Source organism: Oenanthe melanoleuca, chromosome 1A, assembly GCF_029582105.1.
Source record: "Oenanthe melanoleuca isolate GR-GAL-2019-014 chromosome 1A, OMel1.0, whole genome shotgun sequence".
Lineage (NCBI taxonomy): Eukaryota > Metazoa > Chordata > Aves > Passeriformes > Muscicapidae > Oenanthe > Oenanthe melanoleuca.
Genome location: NC_079334.1, coordinates 21,261,381 through 21,275,543, shown reverse-complemented (window position 1 = coordinate 21,275,543; position 14,163 = coordinate 21,261,381). Strand labels below are relative to the sequence as shown.

The following is a 14,163-nucleotide window of genomic DNA, read 5'->3' as shown; positions in this document are numbered from 1 at the left end:
GGTCCTACAGCCAGGGCAGGAGGAGCTGCAGTGCAGCACCAGCATCTCCTGACTCGGAGCTCGTCCCTCCCGTGCTGTGCTGGCAGATTTAGACCTTGCTGGGACAGTGTGAGCTGGGAGCTGCGGGCGGGGCTGGGCCGGGCTTTGGGCAGCCGGGGGGAGGGAGGCGCTGGCCCCGCAGGGGCTGCTGCCAGGGCCGGTCTGGCAAACGAGCAGGGAGGAGGGGGCAGCTTACAGGAAACTCCTTCCCTGGGGAGCACACGTGGCTGCCGCCCCAAAGGGCGGCGTTTCTGCTAACCAGATGTTGGGAGGGGAAACGTCTTCTCATTAAGAAACTTCAGTGTAAGTTAAAAAAGAAGTTAAAAAAGCCAAGGGGGAGTGTAGAAGGAGCAGGCACAGTTAACCATGTGCAGTCCCACTATACAGGGTCAGTTGAGAAGGAGCTGCTTTAGAAGTTGTGGAACTTTGGCTGCAATTTTTGGAAGTCTGGGTAGGGATTAAGGCATGAGGGGCTGGATATGGGTTCATGATGTGTGGAATCCAGGCACTGCTGTGCTGATGTCCTGCATATGGGCTGGTAAAAACAGGATGGGACTTGGTGTCGGCTGGGAGCTTACTGGCTCAGCTGCTTCAGTCTTTCCAAAGTGTTTTGCAGAAACTTGCAGGGCATCTCTGAAACCAGTGTGCCCTTTAAATTGCATAGAAATTGCTTTCCCATCATAGGATCAACCTGAAATGGCACCAGTGGCCAGGCAGTGATCCAGAGCAGAACCTGTGTGCTGGTGCTGTGATGACCCTTTTAAGCTCAGGCTGCTTTTTGTGCCCTTAGGCTTGCTCTGTGTGAGCCAGAGCACTGCTTGGCTGCTGTTCTGTCCTGTGCAAGATGGAAAGAGGCTTGTGTCTTTTTTGTTTGTTTGTTTGTTTGTTTTAACTGGCACAGTATTTTTCTTCAGCTTTCCACTTTTTTGTGGATCCGCATGAAAAGGACAAAATTAAGTTTCCTATTCACTGTTTGCAGCCTCAAGCTAGGAGATTCTCATGGCTTCAGGTTAGATGCTCTTCTGTGGCTCTCCAGAGCTGCTAAATGCTTCACAGTGGTTTTGCCTGGGATTTTGGGGATGGTCTGAGTAGGTGAACAGTTGCAACGTTAATAAGTTGGAAAAGAGATTGAGCTGCGATTTTTTCTATGGGACCTACAAAAAAAATAGTTTCTGGAAGTTGTTGCTGGAGCTCTGTTTGTTGTCTGCCCCATCCTGCCTCAGGGCTGATCCCAGCAGGTGCTGAAAGAGGTCTAGATTAGAGGGAAGGGCATAGAGAGATTGTGAGATTGTAAAAGATGATGGATTGATTACAAACGTTCCTGTCCCTGCACTGGGCCGTTCTGCTGGGACAAAGCATTGGCAACCAGATCATTATGGGTAATAAACCGGCTTAAGAAAAGGTTAAATTGTTGCAGGTTTGAGTGTGGCCCTCACGGCTGTGACCACAGCAGAACCGAGGGGCAGAGCAGCCAGCCCAGCCTCTGGGAAATGGGGGTAAATCACCAGCCCTGCAGCAGTGCCCTGTGCAAAGAGCCTTCTTTCCTGGGGAGCAGCCGAGTGCTCTGCTTGTTCCTGCTGCAGCTTCCCCCAGGGCAGTTCCAGCTGAGCTCCTGGCACAGCAGCACTGACCTGCAAAACTTAGGATTTAGCTCTCTTCCATTCCTTCCACAAATTGATTCAAGTACCACTTGATGTAAATGTAGAATGAGGGTGCATATTCAATGGCTGTGGAGTGGGATTCCTCAGTGACAGGCACTGGAGTGGGGGAGCTAAGGTGGAAATTGCAGCTTTGCCAGGCTGGGGTGTGAGGGAGGTCTCAGAGCAGTGGTTTGAGTAATCTGAAAATAAAATGCAGACTGCTGCAGCCCAACTAGAGCTCAGGCAGCTCAGCCTGTTCTGGAGATGCTGGAAACAATATTCCCAGTTTCAGGACAGAGAGCTAGTGCTAGTGGATAACTGCTGTTTAGATTTAATTTTGTTTTTTCCCTGATGTTCTAGCAGTGGAAGCAAAAGCAGAAGGAAAAGGATAGCAAAAAAAAACTAAACCGAAACCTTTTTTGTCCTAAATTTGTGACTCCCATTCTTGCTAGCACTTCAAGCAAAATGTGAAATGTCTTGAGCAATGATGGTCTGGCACAAGAGGGGAGGTGCAGGGAGCCAGGTCCCTGCGCTGGGGCAGCCTCCCTCTCTGAGACTTTAAATTTGAATTTGGATGAAACATACACAGAAGGACACTGAGAAGCCAGTTAGGTAAAAGTACGGCCACTCTTTGGGCTGGGCGTGGTTGTGCAGGAGGAGCATTGATGGCCCCTTTCTCCACTCACCTGCAGAGCTGAGGGTCCGCGCAGGCAGCAGAGGCCGTGGGACACGTACCCTGCAGGAGATCCTGCCATGCTGGTTTCCCTACTGCTCAGCTCTCCAGCCCTAAGGAAGAGCGAGGGAGGAAATGGAGGACTGATGATGATGGAGTGGTTGGCCTCACAATGCCGTGTTACTCATAATGTGGTTGCTTGCTGCTAATTAAGTGGGAATTGCACTGTGAATGGCTTCATTCACTACAGCCCTAATTGACTTCTGATGGAATTTATGCAGAATCTCATGGAAGCGGGTGTTGTGGCAGGGTGTATCACTCCGGACAAATAGATCCCTTCCTTAGGCTCATTTTTAGGAAAGAGCCATTGCTCCAATCCCGGAGATCATTTAAGATTGAGCTTGAAGGAGGGCTCTGTGGCAAGAGGAAGTCTCAGTAGATGTGAAGTTCTGGTGGCAGAGTGGTGGTGCCAGTGGAGAGATTTGCCTAGAAGTGCAGGGATGCTGCACTGTACAGCCAAGAGATGTGGGGCAGCCTCCACCAGCTTTGTGGGTGAAGCAATGACTTTGTGGAGGAAAGAAAAAGGAAAAAAATACAACAAACCCTTGGAGCTGTGATCAAAGGAACTTCCTGCTTTTCATTCCCACTGTATCCAGGGAAACATCCCCTGTGTTGCCTTATAAAGAAACAGCATCGCACAAGAGCTGAGCCCACCTCTCACTTTTCCTCCCCCAAACTCCTGGCACTGAGGCACCCCTGGTGCAGCAGCAAGGGAAGCATCCTTTCTCCTAGCCCAGGCTCTTCCCTTCCAGAATGCTTTACTCAGTCCTGAGCTGTCCCTGGGATTTGAGAGGACCCTGGCAGAACTCCCTGCCTGCTGCTGGGTGGATGCAGCCTGCCCAGGCTGCCCCATGGCCAGCGGGCATGTGTTGAAAACTTGTTTCGTTTCCTTCTCAGCACTTCCCCATGGGAGCTGAGAAGGGCATGGGGGCTGCATGCATCCTGTGTGTGCTGCCAAGTCCATCCTGGATCAGAGCTGGCTCTTTCACACCCCATTTCTGCCTCCCAAAGCTGGTGCAGGTGCAAGGAGCTCAGCTCTGGAGGAGAGATTGGCTCCAGCCTCAGGTGAGGCTCTCTGCTTGCCTAAGTATTCATGTTGGCGCTAGCAACTGCAGCAGGCTTTGAAGCTGAGGTTATGGGCACAGCCAAAACAGGTTTTAATGAGGTAATTTGCTGTGCAGGCTTTTGATCCTGTGGGCTGTCGCTGTGCTTGTGCAGCTCACAGCTCACCAGCTCATCACTTTCGGAAGCACGAGGCACCGGCTGCCTTGCCCTGATGTGTCCTTGTGGGTAAGGCACAGATAAAGCTCATTATCAGCTTTTGCTTGAAGCTCAGCTCACCATTTCCCTCTCACCTGTGAAGTTTCTGGGAGGCAACTTCAAGGACATGGCTTATGCCCCAGCATGGGTCTGTGTTAAATTGCAGCAGGACCCCACAGCAGGAAAGGGGCCAGTTTTGTGCTGTGTTTGTTCAGGCCCCTGCTCTGAGGCTGGAGGGGATTTATCTGCATCCCAACACCTTTGCTAAGGGAAGTGCTCACCTCAGTGCTGCAGCCAGGGAATTTGGTTCAGAGTAGGGATGGCCAGCACAGCTGGCAGCCCTGCTGCACTAGAGGATAGCACAGAGTATCTCTGCAGCATAGCAGGAAATTACTCTGGGAATAAAGCCCTGCCTGTATCAGAGGTCATTTGCTGGTGCTGCTTCCCTGGGCAGGGGAGAAAACCAGAATTGCTTGAACAGAAAAGCCAGTGGGGCTGGGGCCCAGAACCTGCATTTGTGGGGCTGACTGGTGCAGGGCAGGCAGCTCCACTGCCAGCAGTGGAAGTGTCAGGACAAGGGTGGGACTAGCATTCCAACGGCCCAGGATGTGTCAGCAAGTGCCCTACAGGACTGGTCCTCTCACTGGGTATAGCACAGCCCTAAATACAGCATAGCTCCAGAGGGACACTGGGGGTGAGCCAAGCCTACAACACATACCCATGAAGGGACCTGACATGTTTGCTTTGGGCAGAGAGAGAAAAGGGAAAAAAATCACAGAGGGAGACCAGACAGCAGCTTTTCTGTGGCTCCTCTCCCATAAACTGGGAGCAAAGAGATAGGTGATGGAGAGAGGAAGTGGGCACCCATTCCATGGACATGGGGCATGGCAGGGCCAGAGCTGTGCCCAGGATTATCATTTCAAAACAACTTCTCTTCAAAGCAGGATTTCAAGGTCCCAATCCCCTGGGTGGAGCAGCAGTTCCCACCTCTGCTGTCCAGGATCTGGCAGATCCGTTCCCCACAATCTTCCCTCTGCATTCCCCTGGCACCTCTATGAGCTGTGCTAGAGGATGCCTGCTCTCCATGGGGCCACAGTACCTATGGCTTGCCCAGCAGGAGAGGCTGCCTCATGACACTGCCACGAACTATTAAAAGCAGCAAGTTGATTAAAATAAACTGTCATGGGATATTCACTCCAAACAGAAAGCATGAGCTGGATTCTGTCATTTCCCAGGAAAGTTAATCTGTGTTTGAAGCTGCCATGAAGTTGGGAGGGCTCAGGCAGTGCTGGTGGGAAGCTCCCCAGACTAATTTCTCTAGTGGCAAGGTGTGTGGGGGCAGCAGCACTGCTGTGGGCAGCTGGCTCTGTTTTCCCCTGTCAAACAAAGCCTTTTCCTGGCCACCAGGGTGGAATAAGCAAACACCTCCCAGCAGGCGCCGTGGTGGGAAGAGCTGGGTCTGGAAAAGCCAGTGCTCTGCTCCTGGCCACGGCACAGCCTTGGCTGTGCTGCAGAGGGGTAACAGTGCTTGGGTGGGAGCCATGAGGCACCTCTTGGTCACAGTGCCACTTGCTGGAACATTCCACAGAGGCAGAGAGCGCTCCCTGTGAATTGCAGCGGGCTAGTTGGACTTTTATCCCCCCCAGGCCAGCCAGAAAAGCCCACAGGTCCCTTCTACACTCAATTTCCCCCAGCACAGGTCAGATATACCCTGAGAATCCTCCAGCTGATCCCAGCAACACTCCTGCCTGCTCATCAGGGACCCTGCCTCTATGCAGGCAGGTAATCCCACGACTGCTGCTAAAAAAGAAGCCCTTAGGCTCCTGTTTAGCTGGGGGTAAATCGATTGCACTGCCCAGGTCCCTTTGCTGGGGAGGATCAGACACCCAGTCCCAGTTCTTCCAGCCCAGTGTCCTCACACTGCTGAAACTGGGGACGCATCTGGTGTGTGCAGGGCTGACCTGTCCTGTTTGAGTTGCTGGGTCAGAGCAAACCAAGCAGCAGAGATGGAGATGGGCTGCACATGCAGCAATATTTTGCTCTGACGTAATTTGTTCCCTTTACCTGCTTAGCTTTTGGATTCTGCCTTTTCTTTTTCTGTTGCAACTGGCAAAGCCCTTCTTGCTAACCTGGGCAGTTACTGTGCCAGGACAGGGATTGCTCCTACATGGTTTTGATGCTACTGCTTTCCGGGTTTCTCAAGCAGTGAATAGATAAAATATTTACTGTCTTTTCTATTCTCCTCTCCCTCTCCCTCTCCCTCTCCCTCTCCCTCTCCCTCTCCCTCTCCCTCTCCCTCTCCCTCTCCCTCTCCCTCTCCCTCTCCCTCTCCCTCTCCCTCTCCCTCTCCCTCTCCCTCTCCCTCTCCCTCTCCTCTCCTCTCCTCTCCTCTCCTCTCCTCTCCTCTCCTCTCCTCTCCTCTCCTCTCCTCTCCTCTCCTCTCCTCTCCTCTCCTCTCCTCTCCTCCTCCCTAGCAAACAGAATCAGTCACAGCACAACATTTCACATAAAGTAAGTGCTCGTGGCAATTCCTTCCCCTGCAATTAAAACTTCTGTCCTCTAAAAAAAAAAAAAAAAAATTTGGGGACCTGAGGATCTGGTAGGATGCTGCTGCTAAATTACTGCCTTAGAGGATGACGTGGAAAGTGTGGATGGAGAATACAAGCTGTGACTGATGGACTGGGATGCGTTTAAAAATCAAGTACCTCAGAGAACTAATGAAGAATGGTTTCAGCTGAAGAAATTTCTCGAGGGTTGAAAGCTGGAGGAAAGAGATGAATTATCAAGGATGCAGCAGGTGAAAGGGGCTGCCTTATTTGTTTCCGAAGCACAGCGAGACCCGATGTGTACTTACCTGTGTTGATTACGAGCCCCGCTGAGCCTGATTATAATTCGCTCTCCGGGGCGAGCGTGCTGCGCTCGGCGGCACGGAGGAAGTGCAAAAGGAATTTGTCTGTGCCAGGATGAAACGTGATTACTGGCTGCACGCTGCAGCAGGGGCTTGTTTCTGGGGGCTGGGGATCCCACACCTCTCGGGTATCCTATGAGTGCTAAAGCACTTGAGGAAGTTTATTTTTTTGGCCTGATTCTGACTGGTTTGGTGCCACGACACCTAAGCTGGCACTCGGTCACAGCACAGAGCTGATAGTGAGAGGTGATCTCTTCGGAACAAAGCAACAGCTTGGTAATAGCTTCACATGAAAGGAGAGCTTTGCTCTAAACTAACTCTAAAGCAGCTGCCCCACAGCCTGGAGGAGCTGGAAACTGCTTTAACAGTGGTTTTAGAGCTCGAGAAATTTAGGAACGGGATTAGCTGTTGTGATGTCTGTGCTAGCAGATTTCTGGGCTCAGTGACACGGGACAGCCATGGGCAACAGGAGCAGGGATTTTGGGGTGCTGCAGAGGGATTTGGAGTAACTGCAGAGACCTCAGTGGGTTGTGGGGAAGAGGAGGGCTGAGCAGAGGCAGAGCAGTGAGCCCTTGGTTTGTAGGCTCACACTCCTGGTAGTTCTGGGAGCCTTCAATGAGATTTTGGCAGTGGAGGGGTGAGTTTGTTCCTGCTCACAATCTGAACCTCTGGCTCTCATTTCTCTTCGTCTCCCTTCCCCTACTAATGTCTCTCAAGGGAAAATTCCTGCTGCAGTAAAGGGGAAGAAAAGACAAATCACAAAAGCAGAGGTCTGGGGGACGCTGGGCAGGGATGCAGCTCCAAGGGGCCGGCCTGCTGGAGCAGACTCAGGAATGCTGCTGAGGGAGTGGCAGCAGGGACAGTGGAAAATGGATATTAAAGGGAGAAAAAGGCTTTTAAAATCAGTGTAAGCAGGTCCAGGAGATAAAACTGCAGTGACTTCTCTAGAATGACATGGTTATAGCCTTGTACCACAATTACATTTATTTGGGTACCCTACCTGTGCATTCTCACTGCTGAAGAATGCACTCAGACTGCTTCCAGCTCTCCCCTCTGTCATAAATTGCTGGAATTTATAGCACTTACTTGGGAGACTATGGTGATTTCCCCATTCCATATTTAACCCATGTCACCCAAACCGCCTAAACTCCATCTGAATGCAAGCTGTGTGAAAAAAAATGGTAATAATAAAGTCAGAGGCAAGTCTCTGGAGGGAGTGGCCAGCATGAGATGGTAATCCTGAGTCACACAGCCGATTTCTGGGTCAGCCAGGCCCTACAGCACAGGGCTGGGATCTCCAGCCAGCTCCACTGTCACTCAGGCAGGGATTTCCACCACGGTTTTATCATCAGCTTTGTAGGGCTGTGGCTATCCCTTTCTGAATTGTGCATGGGCTGGTAACATTTCATTTTGATTTGAATCTCTAGCTCTGGTCAAATGGCTGTTCAGCAGGCAGGAATAGGAGAAGGGGCTGGAAAACATGACTAAATATGGCTGTGTTTCTGGTTGCTGCAGACTGCAGGATTAGCGGCCCCTTCTTGCCAGCAGCCACAGCTGAAGTTCCCAAGATTTGAGGATCACTGAGGGGAGCTACAGCTCAGTCCTCTCCCTGCCTTTTTTTATTTCTTTTTTCTTCTTTTTTTTTGGCTTTTTTTTTTCAAAGCGAAATCTGCAACCTATTGTGTGGGTTAGCAAACTTGGCACCCTCCAGCTGCCTATAAAATTGCATTAGGCGTTTATATTTCCTGTAGTGGATTATGTGTTGTCTGGATTTTGGATGATTCCAGGCGAGAGGCTTAGCTTTTTTTTTTTTTTTTTTCTGGGGGGGGGCAGGGTGGGGCAGGCTACAAATTGCATTTGAAATAATTTCGTCTTCTTGGAGAGCACTGGCAATCAGCAGATGGATGTGTTTCGAGACAGATGTAGGCAGCTTCCCTGCCTGCAACTTGCAGAGCTGCCCCAGCCCCGTGTGCAAGGCACAGGCACCAGAATTCTCGCCTTGTCCACAAGCACATCAATAACCTCATTGATTGCAATGATATTTCTCATGCTGAAAGTTAAGCAAGTGCCTGAATGTCACACTGAATCACCAGTGAAGGATTTCTTTGCGCTCCCCAGAGTCAGTCCTCTTGACCCAGCTGGCTCTGTGTACCCGCACACGTCAGGAGTTTATCTGAAATTTTGGTATTTATGCACATGTAGCATACATGGGGGATTTTATTTTCAAACAAGAGGTTGTCTTAGTTTGAAAATATCCTCCTGGCTCATATACAGAGTATTTATTGTGCTTTACCACTATTTTCTAATTTAGATCTGAAGCTAAAGAAGCAATAACTATTTTTAGAGTGGAGAAATCACATTGCAGAAAAAAAAAAGTATGTTTTCAAATCTTATTTGAAATCTGTCCTGTATCAGCAGCAAATAGCATTGTGAAAGGGTAAAATCAGATTGCAAGTGCTTATTGGTACAATGTTATCATAAATTCACAGAGCACTTTTCTGCACGAAGGAAAATCGATCATCTTTTACTGCAAATGTACAGTCTCAGGGCACGATTTTGGAGTCGTGTTTATGTAAGTTGTGTCTCACAGTCCCTGTGATGTGAATGCTGCACTGCTGGATAGCCAGCAGGTGGAGTCGTCTATAATGGATGTGCTGTGGTCTGGAAAGTTGAGCAAGTACAGGACGGGACACGTGGAAATTTAAGTTGGAAGATGAGACCAAGGAAAATATAAGGAATGGAACTGGAAAACTGTGAGCGTGGCAGATACAAAGAGCTAAAACTTTAGCAGCAGCAGAGGAGGGACCTGCAAAATGTTTGGAATAGTGAAAAGCTGGAGCAATCCTGGAAACACTTCTGTGGCTTGGATCCCGAGGCGTAATTCATGCTGTTGTAATTTGCACAGATGGCGGATGTCTCAGGGGAAGGCTTGAACAGCTGGGAAACATCAGGGTGTGGGCCAGCTTCAACCACACACCCTTTCTTTATCCCTGAATCAGTCACAGAAGTGAAAGATGATACCAAGATCGCTGCAGAAAATATCTGCAAGTTATTCTCTGCACTGGGAGATGGCCCCTCTTGCATGGTGAGTCCTGTTAAGGACCAGCTTAGTTTGGCATTTTGTGTGTAAGAATGCACTTTCAGAAGTTTTTCAATAAACCAATTAGGGAGGAAGAATCAGCCTCAGCTCCAGAGATCAGCCATGTAGTAACTTGAGTTGAAGCTAAAGCGTCCTAATAAACAGGGTGCTCCATTGAAAATGAACAGGAGTTATGTGATAACCCCTGTTCCATCCTATGATGTGCCCAGCCACCACAGAGAATGTTTTGCTTTGTCCTTTGCTCTATCTGCCAGTTACACCAGGAATGAACATTGCCTCCAGTGGGGCATTTGCCCTTCTCAAGCTGTGTGGCCTCCAGCCTATTTGGAAATGTGCAGTTGCAAATAATGATTGGAACTCTCTCATTGTCTGTGTGCCCATGTGAGCTAAATAGTGTCAGGCTGTTACAGACTCCTGTCTGAGAGAGGAGAGGGTGGCACAGTCCTGAGGTGCTTCACAGACACAGAGATGTGCATCCAGGCCACTGGAGAACTGCATCAACAGCAGCCACTGCTGGCCCATTGATGTGGACTGCAGCCTTCAGCAACCTCTGCTTCACTCGTGACAGGCAGCTGAGGGGAGTAAGTGCCAGGTATTTCCCAAGTACTGGATCTCCGGCATCCAGCAGGTAGGGGAGAGCCAATGAGGTTTTTTTCCTTCTGGTCTGTGTCCCCATGAAGGGAGATACCCTGTGGTACCTCTGTGGCTCACACTGTTCATCTTGCTCATTATCTTGGTCTTATTTATCCAGTCAGCCCTGCCATCTCAAGAGGAAAATAAGAGACCTTTCGTCTCACAGATATGCTCTTCACATACCTTTCTGCTATTATCTGTTTTTGGGATATAGAGGGATGCCCTTTCATGTCAGATGTGCTGAAGGACCTACTTTATTCCCCATTCCCCCAGGCATAAGCGGTGCAGGCAGATGGCATTTTTATGCTAATTGCATCCATGCAGGTAACTGCATCTGTGCTGCAGGTGCCATCCTGCTTTAGCAGCATCAGGACACCTGAAATGCAACACCTGCTGTACAGCCTGATGTCCCACGGAACCATGGACCATGCAAACAGCAACGATAAATGAGCTGCAGTGATGTCTGCAGGAAAATGAGTCAGGAAAGTTTTGCTCTGAGCTCTCTGGTGGATTCCCAGCTGCTGACACTGCTGCCTTGCTGGAGCGCTGAGGTGCTTGGAGGCATTTTCTGAAGCAAGGTGTCCTCATGGCAAGAGGTGGCACTGGGAAAAGAGCGGGTGCATTGTGGGTGCTGGCCCAGTGACTGACAGCTTGCCAGCACCTTTGCATCACAGTGACCTATTGATACTGGCATCCTGCCAGGCTTGGGCACCACATGGTGCCCAAACCACATGGTTTGGGCCAGGTGACAAGGTCTTTGGATTTTACTGAATTAGGTTATGTATTTTTAGCTGTGTGCTAATTGGTTACAAGAAAAGGCAGCTTCTGTTGGTAAACTTTTGTAGCAAATTATTGGCCTGAGATGAGGAAGAAGAAACATTTACCCACACCAGTTACTACTGAAAGCTCCATCGCCACTTCCTGTGAAACCAGGACCAAAGTCCAGGCTGCAACTTTACCTTGGCGGCACTTCAGCACCTGTGGGAGAACTGCTGTGAGGAGGAAGAGCATTTGGCTTCAGATTTGTCTGACTGAACAGAAACAGGAATGAACAGGGTTGGGCGAGGTGATAGACCCCAGCTGACCCACTTAGCAGAGAGACAACATCCTCCGTGAAGGAGAGGAACGAAGCTGCTGGAGGCTGAAAGGACAAGAGGGAGCTGGTCAGCGGGTGAGACACGGTGTGTAGATGATGGAAGCTGCAAGGAACAGCCCTCAGTTGTGGTGGTGGAGCGGAGGCATTTGCTTTGAAGTGTCTCTGAATGATTTCTATGCCTTTGAGCCAAAGGCTAATAACTGAGTTTGTGCCTCTCTTCATGCCTGTGCCTTAGAACCTTCATGAGTCACTGCCTCTGCACCATTCAAGCACCTTCTGAGACCCAGCCCTTTGTACTTCCAGACATGTTTCCCACTCGGCATCCTGATGCCACCTCCAGCCCAGTGGGAGCACCAGCACATGCTTCTCCAAGGAATCTCTTCAGAAGGTATCCTTCTGGGGGAGGAAACCACCACAATTTTATTCTAAAATTATATGAATCTGTTCAGAAAGATACATTCTTCATGCCAGCTTTTGGGAGTTCTTTGCAAGGATAACACGTCCTAGGATTGCCTCTCTTTGATCTGTCAAAGCAAAGCACTGGCGAGCACTCTGCAAACTCGTCCATGAAATCACAGCATATAGGAGCCCTTGGCAAGAGTGCTGTGCAGCAGTGGAAGGGTTAACAGAGTCAGCTGTCTGTTTAGTATGTCTCAGATGTCACATACAAATACCTAAAAGGCAGCTGGGTTGTGTGAAAGGAAATCAACGGATTAAGATTGTGTCTCAGCTCAAAAGCTTTTTTGTGACTTCAGGAATGCCTCATATCCCATCTCTTAAATGGAGATAATACCTATCCCACAAACATACCATGAAGATAAATTAATTAATCTTATTTTAAGAGGAAATGGGAAGATCTGGATAAATGATAATACGTAGTAACATGGCAGTAATGTCAGAGAGCTCACAGTGGCACAGAGCACGGCGGTGGCAGCTGCAGGTCACTTTGGCAGGAGGGCACAGTACCCCCTCAGCTCTTTTCACCTGCACCATAGCTCAGGGTGCTCTGTGCTCCTCCCCTGGCAGGCTGCACACCACAGCCAGCTGAAAATGTCTCAGCAAGGGATGTGCCTGTGGCACTGCCAGCTCTGCCAGGAGCTGCTCTGCAGCACAGACCATGTGCACACAGGATGCAAGGGAGAGCTGGCAGCAGCTTTGACACCTGCATGGCAGGAGATGGTGGAAATGGGGTTAGAAGAAGAGAAAAATGGAGGCTGGGCACCCATAAGGCAACTCCTTTCTTTGATATCCCCAAGGGAAGTGTCAGACAGATGCTCGGTTAACCAGTGAGAGGAGTGCTCCCAAGATTTCTCTCCAAATTGTTTATTCCTAACTTGTCTGAAGGTTGAAGCCTTCTGCAGGTCCTCACAGGCAATACCTTAACCTGGACCCTTCATGTAGAACCTCTCATCAAAATTAGGGGGGAAAGAGAAATACAGAAACACTGCTTTTCTCTGTATGAACAGCACCCCAGTCATGAGAATTTCAGCTTCTTTCCAAGCCAAGAGTGGACCGAACACGTTTCTTCAGTGTTGTTTGACAGTCTGGCTCATTTTATCAAACCCAGTCAAGATGAATGAGACGTGTTTACCCTTGGTGGGTGAGCAGACAAAAGCTGCATGTAATTGTCTTCTGGGTGCCTGCCACTCCATGGGGATTTGTAATCATTTTGAGAAAAAGAGATTTCCCCCGTCACTGGAGAAGACAAGCTGGCACCTCAGCAGAAAACATACCACTTAAAATAGCTTTCAACGTGGCCTTGAAAACTATTTTTGGATGAGGAAAAATGTGGTGTAAGGGAAGACTGGAGTCATGTATGGTAACTGTCACTCAAAACCAAAGGCTCTATAATTTCATGAAGATCAACAGATGTAGCACGAACAGGGAATACGGAACACTAAGATAATCTAACCAGTCCCCAGGCTTTGTTACACATGGTGATATTTGAGAAGTCAAGAAAGGCTTCCTCACACCGACCAACTCCATTTTCACGTTTTTCCTTTTTCTCCAAATTGCTGGCAGGCAGGAGTGTCATTCCCATCCCACAGTCAAGCCAATTGCAGATTTGTATTAAGATCCGAGGATTAGCTCTCCATCAAGTTGCCATGGCTTCCAGACTACATCCAGGACAATACACTCTACCTATGCCTTCCTCATTCTAGAGCAGTCATTGTCCTTAGTGCTACCAGATAGCAGCTGTGTAATAAAATCACCTTTATGTTTTGGCTGAGGATCCCAAATTTCTTCCTCAAGATAAAAAACATGGAGACACACAAAGGGGCTGATGAACAGGCTTTGGGTTCTCGCACCCTGGCGTCTCCAATCGGTTGGAAATCATATGTATCAAGAAAAATGAGGAGATATATATATGTATATATGAATATAAATGCAGAAGAAAGCCATTAGGGACAGGAAACCAGCGCAGCCCCTTTCTCGAGCAATCAGATGTGCTCTGGGGCTGCGAGGTGAGCCCTGGAGGGAGGTGCAGGGAGGCGGCCTGGGAAAGGCCGGGAAGAACACAATGCACTGAGCGGTGCGAGGTAGCGCTGGGCAGGGATGCGGGGCTACGGAACCGGGCAGCACAACCCTGCTGCTGGGTTCTCTAGAGCGGGGGGGTCAGTACCCACCACACCAGATTCGCCTCAGCTCCTCAGGGAAGCGCTGCGGGAAGCTCACTCCGAAAGGCAGCGCTGCGCCAGCGGGGCCGGGATCAAGCCGGCCCGTGAGGGGGGACCCGGCTCTGCCCGAGGGCGG

At 49.7% G+C, this 14,163-nt stretch overlaps 1 long non-coding RNA gene across 1 annotated transcript; it reads left to right on the top strand.

Annotated features, from left to right (window-relative positions):
* The first annotated feature begins 11,103 nt into the window (after nt 1-11,103).
* Nucleotides 11,104-13,678, top strand: LOC130267042 (uncharacterized). The gene is made up of 3 exons (XR_008843057.1): nt 11,104-11,484; nt 11,645-11,797; nt 13,432-13,678. It is a non-coding gene; the product is annotated as an uncharacterized LOC130267042 (long non-coding RNA).
* Nucleotides 13,679-14,163: the final 485 nt, after the last annotated feature.